The sequence below is a fragment of the Gasterosteus aculeatus genome, chromosome 4, assembly GCF_964276395.1.
Source record: "Gasterosteus aculeatus chromosome 4, fGasAcu3.hap1.1, whole genome shotgun sequence".
NCBI lineage: Eukaryota > Metazoa > Chordata > Actinopteri > Perciformes > Gasterosteidae > Gasterosteus > Gasterosteus aculeatus.
In genome coordinates, this window is record NC_135691.1 from 6,851,286 (window position 1) to 6,859,607 (window position 8,322).

The window sequence follows — 8,322 nt, forward strand, 5'->3', positions numbered from 1 at the left end:
TATCTCCCTCTCTGAATCAACTCCTACCTCCAGCAAAACTAAACATACCCCTCCTCCTGTGGGACAACAAACGATCCCTATTTTTTCCTTAAAAATACATATATTTCATTTCGGGCACACTTTAGATCTGAGCACAAACCAGCCTATGAATTGCTTCATCATTGTGCAACAAAATGAATAAAAGCTACAGCATGACAGTTGGTTGATTTGCTACGTTTCCAACATTTCAAAGCTGGGATGGCAGGGATCACTCTTCCTTTTGTAAAAAGGATTTTATTTGATTTTTTAACTGTATTTCCCTCAAAAACATAATACATCTAAAGATCATGTTCTTTATTGATTAGACCCCCACTGGGATCACTAAGTATGATATAAAGCCGTCACCATATGCTTGTGTTTAAAGTCCCCTCTTAGAACATAAGCTTAAAATGAGCTTGGATTACGCTTTCTGTGGGGGATCGTCACCACAGCTCCCGGCTGCCTTTAATCATAAAATGAATAACAGCGAATTATATCAGTGTTTTAAGGTGAATAGTTGAAATGAATCGTACTGCTATTAAAGGATTTCCTTGATGTGGCAGATTTTAAGCTGGATGTTGGCGTTACATTCATCTTATTTTGACTGTTAACATTTTGTTCTGAAATTAACGATAATATTTTGTTAACATGACTTGTTTCATTTTTGCTTTTTTAATATGCCAGCTGAATTTGAGCAGTTCTGGATTCTTTTTGGATGTGGTGGTCTCAACAGTGTTTTTTAAGGGTTTCATTCTTTCAACCAAATTGAAAAGAAAATGCTATCAAACTAAAAAAAAGAAAAAAGAAGTCAATGTCATTGTACAGAACTGCTGTATACAGTCACAGTTCTTTTATTTTCTGTTATCCTACATCCACAATCTGTGGGCTGTCATGTATACACAGAAAACACAAAACTTTACTGTATAATGCAGCTTCGTACTGAATAGCCCTCAATGACAATTCTACAACAGTGTAAAACTATTAATTGCACATACACCCATATAATATGCAAACTGGGAGAGAAATGCCCAAAGCTTTCTTAGAGCTTCCCATATTTTCTGTCTTTTCCCCAAAGATTTATTAGACATGGTTTAACTAACAGTAGGCAGGGAACTCCTCCTTGCTGGATTATATAAATCATTTTCCATTAACCATTTTAATGGAGAGAAGAAATTCAAGGACACCCTCAATGTTAAGATTATCACTTCAAAGACAAGCTGTTGACACTCTGGAAACTCTTAACGACGTAATGAATGAATCATGAGCTCGGGTTTTTGGTCCTCCTACCGGCAGTGTGGTCTGACCCTCATTGTGCAGCAGTAGTTCTTACCTGGCTTTCACATTGACCGGTGAGAAAGGCATTACGCCGAAATGTGTCTGTTGAGACGGTGAGGTACAAAGGGACTGTTGTCGGTCACCTTTGTTTCTTGATCACCTGCCGTCGTCCTGAATAACAAAAGCATTAAAACGAGGATGGACGTGGTAGAGGTCGGTCGGGAGACTGCACGTTCTTCTAGATCTGGTGCAATATTAGCCAACCCAAATGGATTCACTGTTGCTGTCTTATTGAGAACATTTGCTGTCGAATTTGCTGTCTGCCACATGGCAATATAACCTATAACCTATTTCTTTGTTATTCCAGTGTTTGTTAGAAATTCTTTGGGTGAGGATTACACAGGACTGTAGTTGTGACCTCACCAGTTAAATCACAATCAAGGTTTAAAACCCAAAATAGTGTTTTTATGCAGTTGTATCAATTATGCTCTTTTGCTGCTTGAGGTTTAAATCTAACACTATTATTCTGAATGCTTGCTGGATTATTAATGCAATAAAAAAGAAAAAAAAAATGTGAATTACTGAACAGTTGTTCATCTTTAGGCCTTTAACAAAAGAATGAGAAGGATGTCATACACAAATGCTGCTCGGGATATTTTGTTGCCGCACCAAGATTTTATTTCGTTTGGTGTGTGAGCAAGAGAGCAACTTGGTGGTTTCCTAAACAGAAAAGTCTGAGAAACCGTTTAGAAAATGGCAAGTCAGGCACTCAAAAAATGGTTAAACTTAACAAATGCCTGCAGGTGATTAGCTGAACCATCTGTTGGGCAGGCTCTCAAGAAGCTAGTTAGGAGATCAAGCTAAACATCATTTACACCAAGAATAGCCTTCATTGCCTTTGCTCTTCTGAAATACTCCTCAATTCTGACATAACTGATGCTCTTGCTGTATCCACACCAACGTCGTTAGGAGCCACAATTGGACAACAGCTGCCTCTCTGTTTCGTGCTACAGGTCACTGATTGGCCATAAAATCTGTGTTTTGCACCAAAAGGATACGCCTAAAAGGATTCGCTTTTATGTGATTTCATGAAATCCAGACAGCATCCAGGACACCCAAGAAAAGGTTTCGCAAACATGTAGCATTGGCCGTATTATGTTTTTCTTTGCCAGTTATCCAAGCGCATATCTGTTGTGAACACAAAGATAGTTCCATCATTCAATGAAATGCCTTGTTAGTTGTGAATAGCTCAGCACTAAATTGAATTACTCCAAAGCAAGTGAACTTGACCTAAGTGGAAGCATTTAATGAGGACAAAACTCTCTAGGTGATCAATATGATCTTTCAAGTCAAACTCTAAATGGAATATGCTCAGCAGGCTCCCTTAAAAATGTCCATACTTGGATCCAAGTGGTTTCATAATCGAACAAACAACAAAATCAGAAACTTTCAGTCCTTCTGAAACTTCTTTAAAGGCTCCCCACTAAAGTGAAAAAACATTTAATTTTTTTAATTGAATCCGCGGGAAACATGATTTTACATTAAAAACGTAACGGGTTTGAAATAATCTGTGAATGACCCTCCCAATAAATCAGAGAGCAGCCAACATGCAGCCCTGGGAGCCGCTGGTCAAAGCCCTCAGACTGCTGTGCTCTGACTGCAGCTTATAGTCTAAGGTCAGCACTGAACTCCCCCCCCCTCCCATTTTCCATGAGAGCTCCCCACGCTGGCCGGCGGGCCAACCATGTCCCCACTGACCGCTGTGATCTGCGGCCAAGTGGCGTCTCCCTCTGCCCGATCAGACCCAGCACCTCTTGTTCGCCGGCCAACTGGCCTTCTTCCCTGCAAGCCGGGGCCAGGGCTCCTCCTGGTTCCGTATGTTCTGGGCTTTTTTTAGGCCCGTGATGGATGCCAACCATCCCACAGCGGCCTCACGAAGCTCCACCAGAGAGGGGGATTAAACAGATTTCTCTTTTTTTTTTTTTTGGAAAAGGGGATGGATGAGTGTAATCACCTATAATCTCAAATTCTGGGCCTCTTGATAATAAACCAGGAGCTGTTTCAACAATTTCAATTGGTTCTCTCCAGTCATCTACTTGAACCACAAAACGGACCTGTATAAACGACCTTACACTTGAAAATGGAGTCGAGGAAGAGGAGCACAGTTCTTTTATTTTCTGCTCGGGTGGGCCGCACTGTCAAAGCCCTGACAACCAAGTCACTTTTGGCCAAGGAGCACTTGGCTATTGATCTTGGCTAAAGTGGAAACCCTCAGGAAGTTAAGCTCTCATCGTACATGCAATGGGAAGGATAAAACGTCAGACTAGAACATGCAGTCTCTCTAATCTTATGAGACCTAAGAAGTGGAGCAGCATTTTAATTTACCGGGCAAAAAAAAAAACAAGAAAGCATGCATCCCACTCTTCTTTAAACACTAAGCGAACTGTTTTTACATTATTCACAACAACTTTGTCTTTACAGAGCAGTGGATCTCAAATGTCTAAAGTCTTCCCCCCAAAAAGTATGGACATAGATATTCTTTTCATTAAATTTGCCGTTTACATTGATTGTGCTGTGAGAGCAGAACAGAGTTTGACTGAGGGCACGCTGGCGTTTACAAAGACTTGGACAGCTTTTTAGATTTTTTGAAAAGCTCACATTTCTTAGTAAGAAAACATTCACCTATTGGCCCTCCCAGTCCATAATCTTTTCACCATTTTGCTCGATGCCTTAAAAGCTTTTATTTTCTTTTTTTTAAATCACATAGAAAAGGATGCAGCATGAAAGGGGGGATTATACATGGGTGGATGCAGTGTATTCATGAATGGTTTAGGTGACATTGGATGTTTTTAAATTACGTACCTTTGACATAATACATACTAGTAGTGTTCATTTGAGTTAAAGACTCATGACTGACTGACTGACTGACTGACTGACCCCGGCAGTTTCAGCAATAACAAAACAGCCAGACAGCCATTGCAACAGGATTGTGATCATCAAAGAAAGAATAGCACAAAACGTGAAATGTAAATGTTATTTCTTGACAGCTTAATTTTGAAAGTGTGAAGTTATTTGATGACAACGCAGAGGAAGAAATGTGTCTTGACTAGGGCTGCAACAATGAATCAATGAAATCGATTATTAAAAGTGTTGGCAACGAATTTCATTATCGATTCTTCGTGTTGCACGATTATTACGTCACTCAATGAGTTCCGGAGATGTGTGCAGTGCAAAAAAAAAATGAAAAGAAAGAGGAGCCTCCAGCAGCAGCCTAATAACAGCAGGTAGCACGTGGCTATTTTTTTTGCTGTATTTAGATGTGGTGTATACGGTAATAATTTAATAAATAAGCTTCAAATGAACATGAGGTGTGTTGGGAGTGTATCTGAGTGTCAGTGTTTGAGTATGTGCGTCTGTTCATCAGTGTAGAAGAACAAGTTCTGAGTATCCTGTTTGTGGACTTTCTGAAGTCTTTTTTCAATGTGAATTTGCAGGTCTGTTTTACAATAAAGGGTGGAAAGTTAAAATGACAATCAATGCTGTTTTTTATCCGATTAATCGGAAAAAATAATAGATTGATTAATTGATTATGAAAATAATCGTTAGTTGCAGCCCCAGTCTTGACCTTCCAAAAAATGAAAATGACCTCACACCCACCTCTGTGTGTCCAAGGCTAAGAGATGTAGCAGAGAAGCATGTAGCAGTGAGAAAGAGAGAGTGAAATAATGTTAGAACAAATTTGCAAAAAAAACTGTTTTCAGAGGCGGGCAGTATATAACAAGACAGCAGAGGTTGTTGTAGCAACCTTTTCAATCTAAATAAGTAGGCAAGCCAATGAGTGTTGATATATGGAGTTAAAATTATTTTGGTTGTGCAAATGGTGCTTTTTTTACTCTGGAATAAGATTAATTCACTGCGTGCTAACATTGCTTTTTTTTTTAGCAAGTGCAGTCCATTTAATGCCATAATGCACCTTGAGTGTCAAAGAGGGTTACTAAAGCATTACAATGTCACAACCTTTGGTGCTTTCAAAAAAATCTGTTTGCAAACTGCCTCTCTTTTTGAAAGACCGTATCGGTTTTCTGACTTTGGGTCCTGAAAGTGAATGTGTATCAGCATGCACCTTTTTGAAAGACACGCTAATGCAAAAAAGCTTGATGCCATCTCTGCATCTTATGCATCAGATCATATCCCTCTTTGATCAAAATCACCAGTAAGCAGCTAGTTCCACCATAACAACTTCATTTGATTACAACATGTAAAGTACTCCATTAGTTTTTCTATTCATGAATCATTAAGTCCTGGTTATGATCAGCCAGCTTCATGATGAACTGCTGATTGAGTGAAACTGTAGGAACTGCCTGAGGTGAAAAGAAACGCTGCTCTTAGAGGGTAAATTAACAATAAAGATTGCGTTTGAGGTTGGTGGGATACACAGAATCAAGAACTGTCTGATAGTACAAATACATTTTGTGTCAAAACAAAGCAATTTAAGGCAGCTTATTTCACATTAGATACAGGAAATCCCTTGAGTTGAAGATGAACACAGAAAAACAAATTTACTTTATGAAACTACTCTCTTTCCTCTAGTGCCCTACACTTATCAGATTGAGAAGTACGGCACCAAAATAAGTGCAAAATGAACCACCAAGAACATAAAAAGCTAATTTATTGACATGTATTGATTATTAATTATTTGTTAGAACTTTGTGAAGCAAAATAAATAAATTAAAATGCAAATGGTTGTAAATAAGGTCCGACACAAGTAGTATGCTGCTCTAAAAGGCGATCAGCTTTGGTGCCACGTTGGCTGGAGATGCATCCATTTGTTTGCTCTGCAAGGGCGGGGCGAAAAAGAATCATGAAATGGAGAGGGCCATCCCAGCAAAGTGGTTTGGATGATGAAGTTTACCTTGAAAAGAAGGTGACAGAAAAAGCCCAACGTGAAGATGTTACAAAGAGGGTCAAAGACGGTAGCAAGTAGAGTGCAGAGCAGACAGTGACTGCTATGCATGAGCCATGTGCAGTGCTTGGGAGAGTGAATTGATGAGTTCATCTTTGTCTCATTATTGTCATGATGGATCAGATTGCTGACTTCCCTCAAAGGCGACTTAATGACTCGTTGACACAAATCTGAATGACTGGCTTCACCGGTGGCGTCCATTAGTGTGCCACACAAAGCTCTCAGATGTGCTTAAACAAAATTGATAATTACCCAGAGCTTTCATCATTGTAATGAATGGCATCAATAAAGGGACAATTCATTTTGCATTTAATGCATTCAGTCCTACCACCGAGGCTAACATGAAGACCTGGCATCATTTTCAACTCACATATCATTACTTTGGTTTGATACATGGATTACAATACAATACATATAGCAGAAAATGCTGAAGAACCATGATAGAAAGCTACATAAGGCCTTCGCAAAATTACCTGTGGGTGTATGGATGGCTTTGTTCCTTCGATTGAGCTAATTTCACAGCCAGATATTGCATGCAATAACATGCAACACTAACAACACATAATCTAATAACAAGGTGGCAATATGACCCGTAATTACAGCTCTTTTTTCTCGGCCAGCTTATTCCCCCCCTTACCCCCTCGCCCAGCCCCCTCCTCTGGTTTATGTTGTCTCTTTCCGTTGTTAATGCTTAGCCTCTAATGGCCATGGCGTCTTCTCCAACGAGGCTTAAAAATGTTTGTCTGTCTCCTCCATCCCCTTACTTATTTAATAATGAGACCACACAAGCCAGTGTCTGTATTCATAATGGGGCAGTAGCGGAGCCAACCTGGTGGGCAATACAGATCGGGTCCGGCCAGTGCAGCAAGGAGGATCTGATTGAGAGACAAATTAGACCTTTTACTGGGATAGAATCGGTTGAACTCAGTCCCTGTCGGTATGTGAGTTGGTTGGAAGTTGCCGCCTCTCGTGCTCAAACACAACTAAATATGGAGATCTCAAGCGTTTGTTTTGTTTGTTCCGGTGTGGTTTCGACATCCTGGTTTTCGGTGGCTATGACAGGCACGCCTTGATGTTTATTTCCCTCTATATGCGCCGGAGAGTTCAGAATCCCATGCCACGCTGTCTCATCTAAGAGAAAACAACAAATCATTTCTCCCAGTTTGAAACAACAAGATCGGCAGAGGGGTGGCTGGGGTTGGAAATATTTGCTTAAAAGTATGATCTCAGCATGGTTGACTGACACAGAGCCGCTCCTACAGGTCCCATGCGTACAGAGAACAAGACATAAAAAACTATGGTCACGCAACTATCTCATACTAAGGGCTTATCTTGTTTATTGTGAGAGAATTTAAAGATTGATTCATTGCATTCTTTCCTAGGAAAACAGAAAAAATGCATTTGTTCTGCAACTGTGTAGGAGCATAACTGTAATGGCTTACCTGCTTTCAGTGAAGAACAAGACCTCCATATTTCCTACTTGCAACATCCAGAGCATCGTGATTTGTGAGCGGAAGTGATAAACTGGAAAACAGGGACAACACTTAGTACACAGGTGCTTGCATGAGCTTAACAAAAAAGCCAAGGAAGGCCAGCAACTGTCAGTGGGGACTTAGCCATGTTACAGCTTTGATGCATTTTAAATTGACCTCCGGCATACTTTTGAGACAAGGAGAGAGGGCAGAAACGCACAAAGCAGACTATCAATTACTATTCTGTAATTGGACAGGGCTTTAATGAGGCTGGCGGATGCAGCCTTGTGCACCTTTGTCAGCTAGAGTCACAGGCGTGGGTGGCCCAATCAAAGCATGTCTTCATTAGCATATCTCCGCACATGCAACACTGGCCCTCAAAGTGACCAGCACTTCAAATAGAAGAGTTTCTTCCAGGGTCTAATTTTTGAGTGATGAGTGACCTCTACCCATTTTTGCTACGCATAATAACTCAAACCTTTCAGAGCCGTTTCCCCCCCTATGTTAGCGTGTGTAGGGGAGGAATAGTAACAGATCATCTCTAGATGACTCATTGTTTTTCCTATAGTGCGTCCGTTGTGTTTACTGAATGTG

General features: G+C 40.4%; 1 long non-coding RNA gene across 1 annotated transcript; it reads right to left on the minus strand.

Annotated features, from left to right (window-relative positions):
• Positions 1 to 4,181: 4,181 nt before the first annotated feature.
• Positions 4,182 to 7,783, minus strand: LOC144406125 (uncharacterized). The gene is made up of 2 exons (XR_013467313.1): positions 7,699 to 7,783; positions 4,182 to 6,205 (listed from the first exon to the last, which is right to left on the minus strand). It is a non-coding gene; the product is annotated as an uncharacterized LOC144406125 (long non-coding RNA).
• Positions 7,784 to 8,322: the final 539 nt, after the last annotated feature.